Source organism: Camellia sinensis, chromosome 10 (assembly GCF_055761805.1).
Source record: "Camellia sinensis isolate YWXY chromosome 10, ASM5576180v1, whole genome shotgun sequence".
In the NCBI taxonomy this organism is placed as follows: Eukaryota; Viridiplantae; Streptophyta; class Magnoliopsida; order Ericales; family Theaceae; genus Camellia; species Camellia sinensis.
The window spans coordinates 8946605-8958219 of NC_138970.1; the positions used below are offsets into that span (position 1 = coordinate 8946605).

Sequence of the window (11615 nt, forward strand, 5' to 3'; positions counted from 1 at the left end):
AGTTTTGCAACTTCTCTCCATTCCCCACTTGAAGCATATATGTTAGACAGCAACATATAAGTACCTGCATTTTCTGGCTCTAATTCCAAAAGTCTCTTTGCAGCCAATTTCCCCATATTTTTTCTCACCGTGATCATTGCATCCCGCAAGAAAAGCCCCCTAAACAGAACCAGAAGGCTCAATTGGAAGCCGCTGAATAAAATCAAAAGCCTCCTTGAGCCTCCCCGCTCGACCATAGAGATCAACCAAGCATGAAGAGTGATCTTGTCGAACTTGTATCGATTTGTCTCTTATGAGCTCGTCAAAGTACTTCAATCCCTCATCCACCAAACCAGCATGGCTGCACGCTGCAAGCAACCCCACGTACGTAACATCATTGGGTTTGATTCCTAAGTTCTTCATTTCTTTGAAAAGGCTGATTGCCTCAGGGCCACATCCATGGTGAGGGAGTGGAGCTTATTTTATAGTAGTAGTCAAAGAGTATTGGTTGAGTTCTTGTATTTAGAAACCTAAGTTATATTGGACTTGGATTTAGTTTCTTAAGCTTCTAATTTTTGTTGACTTTCCATATTTCGAATCCTAAATTATATTGAAAATTGAATTTAGTTTCTTAATATCACTCTGTATATATGTATACAAGGGTTGAGCTAAAATTATAAATGAGGAGCTTTTCATTTATATCATACAATATTGTCAAACATGGGCCACCAAAAATTTTCAAATGATGAGCAGATACTAACTAATTCCTCTAAAATATTTCCTAGTTTTTCCCTCTTCGCACCAAATTCTTGGGAAGAGGCCAACTCTTAAACATTTTAAGTCTAGGCTTATTCAAGAAACAACCTCTCTAAAAATGAGGCCCTAAACCCCTTTTTAGTGAGAGCCTAGTGCAATCACTCACTTTTTGTTTTTCGTTTTTAATTTAAGTATGGATTGCCAATATTGCAATCAGGAATTTTGGGGGTTTCTAATGTGAATGAGTGTGAGCCCACCATAAATTTTAATTTTGAATTCATAACATGTTTTCTATGTTGTTAAGTGATGAAAGTCAAAAGGTAAAGTGAATGGTCTTAGGTTACTTGAGGCAAAGGGGGAAAAAAAATTGTGTAGAAATTAAACACAAAAATATCTTCGGGCAAAGACAAGAAGCCACCACAAAACTACAACCGAAACAAATAAAAGAGGTTATGAAAGCCATAGCGAAGAAGTCGTTTTCTGTTACTGCTCATGAACAAAGATATTTTAGATTTTTGTTTTTTTTTTGATAAAAGATAATTTGGATTTTACTAATGACTTATATTGTAACCACGTGGTATAAAGTTTTGGGCATTATTATTATATTATAACTTATGTAAACTTATTTTCATGTCTTGAAGATTGAATGATTATTACTTATAAATAAATAAATAATGGATTTATTAATTATTACATTGTATTCTTTGGATGACACTTCCAGAACAAGTAAAATTTAGTTTTCGTTGTGGAGATCATTACTGCTGTATTATTGAGGGGGTTGTCTCATCTGAATATCCCATATTAGTTGCGTTGTATTGGTTTTGTTTTAATATACATGCCTAACTTGACATTCTTTTTATGTGGCATAGGTTCATCGTAACTCATTCCAAAAGAAGGTCATGCTACTCTTTGGAGCAGGCCACGCTGCGGAGGTAAAAGTCTGAACTTGGACAAAATGCTTTGACATTAAGCTTGACAAATGTGTTGCATGAGGGTTTTCGTCATTTTGCTTTGAACCTACTCAGTTTGTAGATCTTAGTTTATCTCTTGTGTTATTGGGCTTCTATTATTTTCTCTCTGATATGTTGCATATGATAGAACCTGTCAGTATGTTCCGGTTAGTACACCTTAAGGAGTCCTGGGAACTGCATTTATGCCATGTTTCCTGCCCACATCAGTTTCTCAATCTATTTGGCAATCTGAAAAATGGATAAGTGATATATACACTAGACAAATTCCGTAGATATAAACCCTCCTCTATCCCTTTAATTTTTTACCAATCTTCTCCACCATTGGATCCCGATCCCAATAGACCCGCTGGCTGCTATCCTTTGCTTTTCCATTTGCAAACTATGATTAAGTGCATGATCAAGAAAGCTACAATTGTGGGAGCAATACTGGCCAAGGAAGGCTAAGATGGATCCTCACATATTGGTAGCAAGAGGGAACTTGTAGCAAGAGGGAGCTTGTGCCTCAAGGGTAGGGAAGGTTTCATCCCAATAGGGGCAGGACAACCCCCATAAGAATTCTTGAGCAGTCCGGACCTGAATGGAAAAACGCAGTCAAATTCCAGAGCTCAACTCTGGACAGGAGTGCTCATAATATTTTTCTCTTATCCCTTTCCTTTCAATCTATCATTTGTTGTTGTATAGATGGGTTGGTTGGCAGTACTCCACTGGTAGAGTGGATTCTGGTCATGCTTTTTTTTCTTTTTCCTTTTTGTTTCTAACAATCATAAAATGGCATTGTTGAATTTGAGTTGCAAATTGCAAGAACTTCTGTGTTTCTCTTTATCTTCTCACTTGTTAATGTATTATATGTTATTAGCTGTTAGTATTATTAGTGTACAGAAAAGCTGTAAAGTAAAGCATAGCTAGTTGTCATTTATATTATATAATATGTAATGTTTCTTGCTTTCGGCGTCTAACTTAGCATCCTATGTTGTTATCTCCTCTCTATAAAGAGAGTGTTCATCTTCTTGTAATAATATACAGAAATACAGAGTTATTCATTTTGCTCTCTCTCCTTCTCTCTCTATCATTTTATCTTACATGGTATCAGAGCAATAAGATTTAGGCCTATACTCCTTTCTTTCCGGCGGGCAGCCGGCCGGCAACCTTGCCTTCGCTGCCCGCTGGAATTTTTCAACACATACCACAAACACATACCAGAAACTCTTCTTTCTTTGTTTCTTCATCTTCATCACTCTCAGTTTCCTTCTTGGAAGCCTCACAACAATGTTGTATCTTCTGCGATTCATCCCACCACGAGCGTCCAGGAGCGTCCCGGCAAAGCAGTTACTTCTACGCAGTAGATCTTCATGTTCTGACGATCTCTCTCCATCGCTTCCAATAGAGGCTGCAACCAAAGCCCTGTTATAGCCATGCCCAGAAATTCTATTCTTGGCATCCCAGAACTTATCACGCGCATCAACAGCCAGTTTCACACTCTTTTTCAATAACAATTCACTTTCTTCAATGGACAGGAATCCTGGAATGGTTGCCTGATAAGATGAAGTTACCAATATGTCTGCACCAGCCTTTTATTCGTCCAGTGATCAGCAGCATAGGCATGATCACAACTAGGAATCACAGCTCGGCCTTTATCGCCGGCCGGCCAATTAGCAGCAACACTAGTAGTACTACAACAACGGTGGCTCTGCGCCTTCTTGTGCTGATGATTTGGCATCTGATTCTTCTTCTTATTAACAAGTTCTTCTTCTTAATATTGTTTTTGTTGGGACACACATAACAGCTCTCTCTCTCTTTGGGTCTCTTATCTCTCTCTCTCGGGTTGCATTTTGAGGGGGGCAGCTGGGCACACATACACGAGGCACACACATTTCATCATTACTTTTCAAACTTTACATACACGAGGCACACACATTTCATCATTACTTTTCAAACTTTACACACCACCACCCCTTGTTTCCCACTCTCTTCCCCTTTCTTTTCTTTTCCTTATTTTTTTATATCTCACCCACGAGACTACTCATGACCCACCCACTATCTCTTCAAATTCTTTACTATTTTTCCCACCCACCACCTCATCATCCTATCTTCTATCTATATTTTCATCTGTAACCATATACATATATATACATTGCTTCACTTTCTTTTCTTTTTTCTCTTTTCTTTTCTTTTCTCTCTATACATATATATTTTTATTATTATTATTATTACACAAAAAATAAAATAAAATAAAATAAAAAAAAAAAAACAAAACAAAACACGCGCACCCCACGCGGTCTCACTTTTTCTTTTTATTATTCTTATTATTATCTCAAATAATCACTACACTCATGTTTTCCGCTGACAGTATCCACTTTTGAATCCATCCCCACTTCTTTATTTATTTTTAATCAATTTTCCTATGCCTTTCACCACCACTTTTGACCCTACATATTTTCAACCCATCATTTCTCCTTCACCTTTTGCACGCCACTCTCCGCCTTCCTCTCCCCAACATAGAATACCTTTCTTTCTTTTCTCTTATTTTTTTTTTTTTTTCTTTTCTCTGTGTCCTGTGTATTCTGTGTGTGTGTCCAGCATGTGTCTCTCCCCTCATTGCTTATTATTATATGTTATTATTATTATTATTTAAAAAAAAAAAAAAAAAAACAAAACAAAACAAAACAAAACAAAACTCTATTTGCTCCTCTTTATCAATCCATTTGTTTCAACCTCAAATAGGTTTCTATCTTCACACCTATTTGAGTTTGAGGGGGGTTATACATATATCATGGTGAGCATGGTTACACACCATGCGAACCACTCAAGCTGGTAAGCATGGTTATACACCATGGGAACCACCCAAGCCACCCCATGGCGCACTCCCTAAGTCGCCCCCCTTGGTGCACCACCACAATCTTGCTACAACGGTCCGACATGACCCCGTAAACTGTCCCGACATTGATTCCGGTCAGCTTCTACAACAACGGTCTGACACGACCACACAGTGTCTGCTACATCGGTCCGGCATGACCTCGTAAACTGTCCTGCTACAACGGTCCGACACGACCATACAGTGTCTCATTCAACGGTCTGACACGACCATACAGTGTCTCCTATCCTATTTTATTTTATTTGTCAGTTTATTTTCACGTTTTGTTACTCTCTTCAAACTCAAGTTGGTTAGTTCCTATCCTCCTTGAGTTTGAGGGGGGCTGTTAATGTATTATATGCTATTAGCTGTTAGTATTATTAGTGTACAGAAAAGCTGTAAAGTAAAGCATAGCTAGTTGTCATTTATATTATATAATATGTAATGTTTCTTGCTTTCGGCGTCTAACTTAGCATCCTATGCTGTTATCTCCTCTCTATAAAGAGAGTGTTCATCTTCTTGTAATAATATACAGAAATACAGAGTTATTCATTTTGCTCTCTCTCCTTCTCTCTCTATCATTTTATCTTACATCACTCACGACTGTGTGCAAGCAGAAAATCAGCTTCTTTGCTAATGAGGTCACTGCATGATTTTTAATGCTATTGCTGAGCCAGGATAAGCCCAATTTCTCAAATCAGCGTGGACCAACTCAAAGAGCCGAAGCCTTAGCTGCCTTGACTTCTGCGTTTAAGTTGTCTTCTGGTACCAAAAGTGGTAGTGCTTCAAGGCCGTCAGTCATGGGTCAAGGATCACAGAGGGCAGCTGCAGTAGCTGCTTTATCACAAGTTCTCACTGCTGAAAAGAAGCGGTCACCGGAATCATCTCCAGCTTGATCAGCAGAAGCCAACCCTCTAGGTATTCATACCATAATGATCTTTCTTTATGCTTTATATTTTGTTATCTATTTGAGGAACTCTATTCTGTTCAATTGTTTTAGAATCTTCTGATATTTTTTAGGTTGTTGCAGTCTATTTTAATTCAAGTTAATTGCAGCATCTACTGTCATCCTTCATTTTTTGGCGATGGTTGTTCTTCATTGACTGAAATATAGAAATAGTGGTTTTAATGAGATCCTATGTATAATAAGATCTTGCCTTGAGAGAGTCACATATTGTGCATTTATCACTTGTTTTATTATTTTAGAAAATAGTGGTGATATAGAAGAAAAATAAGAGTTGAAATTAAAGGGTGATGTAAATGTGAGAGATGGAAAATGTCTAAATCCCTCTGTTAATGATTTGTTCGTGTTCCAATTTTTTGGAATGAACACAATTGAAGCATGGAAATTACATTCTGGTCATTAGAAGCAAATCATCTTGATTGTGTTATGAATTCTACTTCACTTTTTATGCATTTCAAACCTGGAGGAACTCGTATTCTGTTAAGGAGGCATTTTAATATCCAAATGGGACACGAGAACAACAATTTGCTTTCGTTTGCTCTACTCCAGAAATTATATTTGGTCTTGTGATTTCTGGAAATCTGGATTATTTTGAAATATTTTAAGTATGATTATTACAATCTTACAACTCACGATTCAATTCACACAATTTGATATGAGTTTGAACCAAAACGATTTGATTCATGTTGTTAAATCTTAATTGTGTATGACTTACCCACCCAAAAAAAAAAAAAAATCTTAGTTGTGTGAATCATACAATTCAATTGTGATTCATTGCAATTCACTTCAATTTAGTTCTATTTGCATAATGTATGAAACGGCATTGCTTTTGCACAGAGAGAGAGAGAGAGAGAGATGCATTTTTAAATGTATATATACACATCAACAATTTAGTTATATTGAAATTTATTTCATTTTAAATCTTGTGTGGGTATTTTTATATGTATATATTTACATAATACAAAATTATTATATATTATGGTAAATAAAGTGAATATGACAATTAACATTTTGATTCGGGATTTGACAACAATTTTAAGTGCTTCTTGCAGCTGGAATAAAGAGTGAAAATGCACTTTCAGAAGTAGAGGATTCTAAAGAAGATTCTGAAGTTAAGGCCAAACCACCACAAAACTACATCAGAAACAAATATGTGAAGTTCTGAAACCCATAGCGAAAAAGTCATTTTCTGTTACTGCTCATGAACAAATATATTTTCGATCTTTGTATTTTTTGATAAAAGATATTTTGGATTTTACTAATGACTTGTTTTGTAACCACTTGGTATACAGTTTTGGGCATTATTATTATATTATAACATATGTAAACTTATTTTCATGTCTTGAAGATTGAATGATTATTACTTATAAATAAATAAATAATGGATTTATTAATCATTACATTGTATTCTTTGGATGACACTTCCAGAATTAGTAATATATATGCTTAACTTGGCATGCTTTTTATGTGCCATAGGTTCATGGTAACTCATTCCAGAAGAAGGTTATGCTACTCTTTGGAGCAGGCCATGCTGACGAGGTAAAAGTCTCTGAACTTAGACAACAGCCCCGTTAGACAAAAGTCTCGTTTGGTAGAGCTGTGAGAAAATAATTATAAATTATAACTTAACAGATTATAATTTACAGCTGTGAACATAAGTTGATAACCTGTTTGGTGCAGCTGTGGAATTATAAATTTAAACAGCAGAATATTGTTCGGTAAATAAGCTGTGAAATAACTTTTTGCTTTGTAATTGACATTTTTGCCTTTATGAACATAAAAGTTGTAATTTTGTCATTTTCTTCACTTTAAATTTTGAAAAAGTTATTTTATTAATAGAAGTTGATATAATTAGTACCTAATTTAGTACATTTTTCCATTACCTCAATTTTTATTTTTTTTATTTTTTTAAATATTGAGTTCACAAGGGAACAAGAAAATGTCATTGAAATAAAAATACAATAAATTACCATTAAGGCAATAAAAATAAAACTTCATAGATATTTAAAGAACTCATAATTTCGTCTGCAAATTGACATACAAATATTATGTCTCCTCACTTCCATCTCGTTGTCATCACCTGCAACATCATTTCCATGGTGTACTTGTTGAGACAAAAATCCTTCCTCTTCATGAGGCACATGATCCGTGAATCTATCATAAGAGTCAAATGCAATATCACGAAACTCACTTCGTCGGATGAAATTATGAATTGTCATTGTTACACAAATAAGTTTGACTTGGGTCAGCCACTTGTAGTTTGGTGGGATATCCTTTATCATCGACCATTTTGCTTTCTAAACCCTAAACGTTCTTTCTATGACACTTCTAAGTGATGAATGTGCTTGGTTGAATTGTTCTTGTGCATTTTTTTTTTTTTGGGGGGGGGGGAAGGGGGTTGACCATGTTCAAATTGAGCTAAATGGTATCTTTCTCCTTTGTAAGGTACAAGATATCCTTTCATGTTTGGATACTAAACATCCATCAAGTAAAACTCATCTATTTTAAAATCCCAAAATAAAATTAAAGTAAGAAATTATAAATGTAATAATAAATATGGAGATGTGAGTGTGGTGCATCTATTGTAGCAATCAAATATAAAACAGTTACCTCCTTGTGGTTTTGAAAAATTATAATTAGGATTCCTAATTGTATCCAAGAAGATCCGAGTATCGTGTGCACTTCCTTCTGATCCTGGTAAGCAAAATGTGAAACACATATCAAAGTCACATGCAGCCATTATGTTTTGAGTTGTATATCCCTTTCTACATTTTAAACGAGGTTGCTTATTCAGAGATATATATGTTTTGATGTGTGTTCCGTCAATTGTTCCAATACAATTCTATTACAAAATAGTTAATAAAAATATTTTTAGTCACAGATTATGTGATACCCCTGTTTCGTATTATGCCAATTTATCCTCCTTATGCATATGATTATGTGTTTGATATGATTTTGAGTGTCATTTATATGAATATATGTGATTTTGAATTTTTATCTGTTCACCGTAGGAATATCTATTTGATTATCTGCTTCGGAATTTAAATTGAAGGCCTTATCGGCCACAGAACCTGAAATTGATTGCACTATTGCAATTGGCATAATTTTTAGAGCATACGGTGAAATTTAATTGAAAATTGATTCGGATCAAGATAATTAGACTCAGAACAATTAATTAAATGCCCAATTATTTAATATTAATAATTTTGACTAGTGGGACTTACATAAAAGGGCACAATGTACTCAATTCCTCTCTTTTATCCATTTGGGCTGAGATTTCTCTAGAGAGGGAGAGAAAGGGCCGGTTCTAGAGAGAGAGGAGGAGGAGTTATGCATTTTGATTCAAGATTGTGAAATTGGAAGTTAAAACTCAAAGAACATTGAGTGTTTGAAGCTCCTAGGTGAGTAATCAATTCTTAATTTATGAATTGAGTATGTAATTTTGTGAAATCAAGTGGAATGGTAGCTCATGGCTAAGATTGAGCTGAATTTGAAGTTAAAATGAACATGCATGTGCATAATTGTTACAATTTTGGGTGTTCTAGCATGTAGCATGTTAAATATGAAGAATAGGGCATCAAACCTTACATGCATGAGTAGTTTTGTGTAGCTTCATGATTTGGGGCATCATTTGTACCATTTGTAACAGAAATGAAGTTAAAATTTGACATGCATGCATGATTGAAAAAGTTAAGGAATTGGTATGAAGTTGAATGTTTGAATTTTGATCATACGAAAGAAATGTCAATCTATTTGGGAATTAAATGATGACTTTGAACAATTTGGTGTCATACTTTTATACTCTCATGTAATGTAATGTGTTTGCATGTTTTGAACTGAAATCATGTGTTTTGGAACCTTTGAATGTCAAATTTCGGCTCAAGAACATTGCTAGAAAACCCAGAATTTTTGGTGTCCGCTCGAGCATGGAAACCGCCGCTCAAGCGGGAAATACGTGCTCCCAGAACTTTTGCAGACATGGTGTCTGCTCGAGCGGGGAAGTTCACGCTCGAGCGGGGAGCTATGTAGACAGACCTTCAGCTCGAGTGCTAGACTTCACGCTCGAGCGTAAATTCGGTGCATCCAGTACTTTTGCAGACCTCATGGGTCCGCTCGAGCGGCGAAGTCCACGCTTGCTTGAGCGGGGACCCTATTTCCTGAAATTTTGAAAATGCATTCCGTGTTCCGTTTTTCGTTCCCTTTCACTTCTAAGTACTCTTAGGCATACATTGAGTATTGTAAATTAGTTAAAAGAATAAGAATTAAGCCTAAAGAGGAATATGTGAATTAAGAACGGATTGAATCGGTTGTGACCCATATGTGTTATGTGATGTATAGGGTCAAGCTCCAGAGCAAATCAATCAGTCGATCACTGTGAGTAATATTTAACAAAGATTTCTGAAATATGTTATTATCCAATTGCTTACGTCCATGTAAGTTTTATAAGATTCGTTGATTCGATTGGTGAACAATGTTTACTATACCAAATGAATGGGCCGGAGGCCGTTTTGACATGAATGAATGGGCCAGGGGCCGTTTTGACAAGAATGAATGGATGGGCCAGAGGCCGTTTTGACAAGAATGAATGAATGGGCCAGAGGCCGTTTTGACATGAATAAATGAATGGGACAAAGGCCAGTTTGACACGAATGATAGGTTGACATGAATAACAGTTTGACACGAATGATAGTTTGACACGAATAACAGTTTGTCATTTGAATGGGCCAGAGGCCAGTTTGACATGAAGGAAAGGATGGGCCAAAGGCCAGTTTGTCATTTGAATGGGCCAAAGGTCAGTTTGACATAAACGAATGGGCCAGAGGCCAGTTCAATATGAATGAATGGGCCAAAGGCCAGTTCGACGTGAACGAAAGTACGAATGGGCCAAAGGCCAGTTTGACCTGAATGATACTAATGAATTGGGCCCGAGGCCGTATGATGTGTTTGGAACCGCGGTTACTTAACTTACATATGTCTATGTATGTATGTATTAGTTAGAAATATAAATTGGGCCCAAGGTCGTTTGATGTATATTGTTCCAATGTATATTCTTTATTTGATATTATTCACTAGGCTTTCGCTCACGCTCATTCATGTGTTTGTAGGTGAGCCAAGAGAGGTCCAAACCTAGCCTCAGTGAAGTCTGTATGGAACAACCAAAGTTTTGAGGAGTCAGCCCTGGCGTCTCATGCACGAGACACGTCTTCGCCCTTTTGCCTTTCTATGTATTTTGTCATGTTGGCGAGGACTTCGATATACGTCTGTGTATAGTTTTGTTTGGCTGAGTTAGATTTGAATGATCTTGTCTGTACAGAACCTTATGCTACTATACTTTCTGTTGTAAGTTATTAACATATGTAAATGTGGAATGTTATGATGTGCATATAAGCACGGCTCTATAGACAAAGTTTTAAATTTGCTTCCGTTTGGCCCCTTTACTCTGATGAGTTTTGTCTTATTTGGTTTGCGGTCGTAGGTAATCTCGCGATTACTGGCCGGTTATGGCATTAACCCATAGAGGCGGGTTCGGGTCATGACAGAGTGGTATCAGAGCACGAATTAATAACTCACACATTTGTCCAAAAGAGCAATAAGCGTTTAGCAAAGATCTAGGATGCATTCATGTGATAAGTATGAATTTGGAAGCATCGAGAATATGCCTAACTGTTTTGATATGAACGATTATGTGCCATAAGTTTGTAAATTGCTTGCATTGCAAAATATTTGAATACGTATGCTCTTTTGTATATGCATACTTGTGAATCTTTTGTATAAAGTATAACGCAAGTTTAACCAGATGGTGAGAACATGTGATTATATGAGATATGAATTGTTACACTAATGTGTACAACAAGTTTGTTTTGTTATAATGCACATACATGAACATATGAGTCATGAAAAGTTGCTTATGTGCATTCGATTCTGCAAATGGGTGTCTATGTAAAATATGAACATGATTTGAGTATATAACTACTTAGTAAATGTTTAGCATGCGATATCTGATAAGTATGCAATCATCTGTTACGTATGTAATTAATTGTGCCTTGACGATACATAAAATGGGAATATAACAATGTGCCTATGTGCGAATGTA

General features: G+C 36.1%; 1 long non-coding RNA gene across 3 annotated transcripts; it reads left to right on the plus strand.

The window, feature by feature from the left end:
• The first annotated feature begins 1554 nt into the window (after positions 1-1554).
• Positions 1555-11033, plus strand: LOC114312050 (uncharacterized). Of its 3 annotated transcripts, none has more exons than XR_003646727.2 (4): positions 1555-1667; positions 5235-5475; positions 6574-6674; positions 6998-7865. It is a non-coding gene; the product is annotated as an uncharacterized LOC114312050 (long non-coding RNA). The 3 variants fall into 3 exon arrangements; XR_014341618.1 differs by lacking the exon at positions 1555-1667 and adding an exon at positions 10627-11033 and having other exon boundaries at positions 5344-5475; positions 6998-7060; XR_014341617.1 differs by lacking the exon at positions 1555-1667 and having other exon boundaries at positions 5344-5475; positions 6998-7866.
• Positions 11034-11615: the final 582 nt, after the last annotated feature.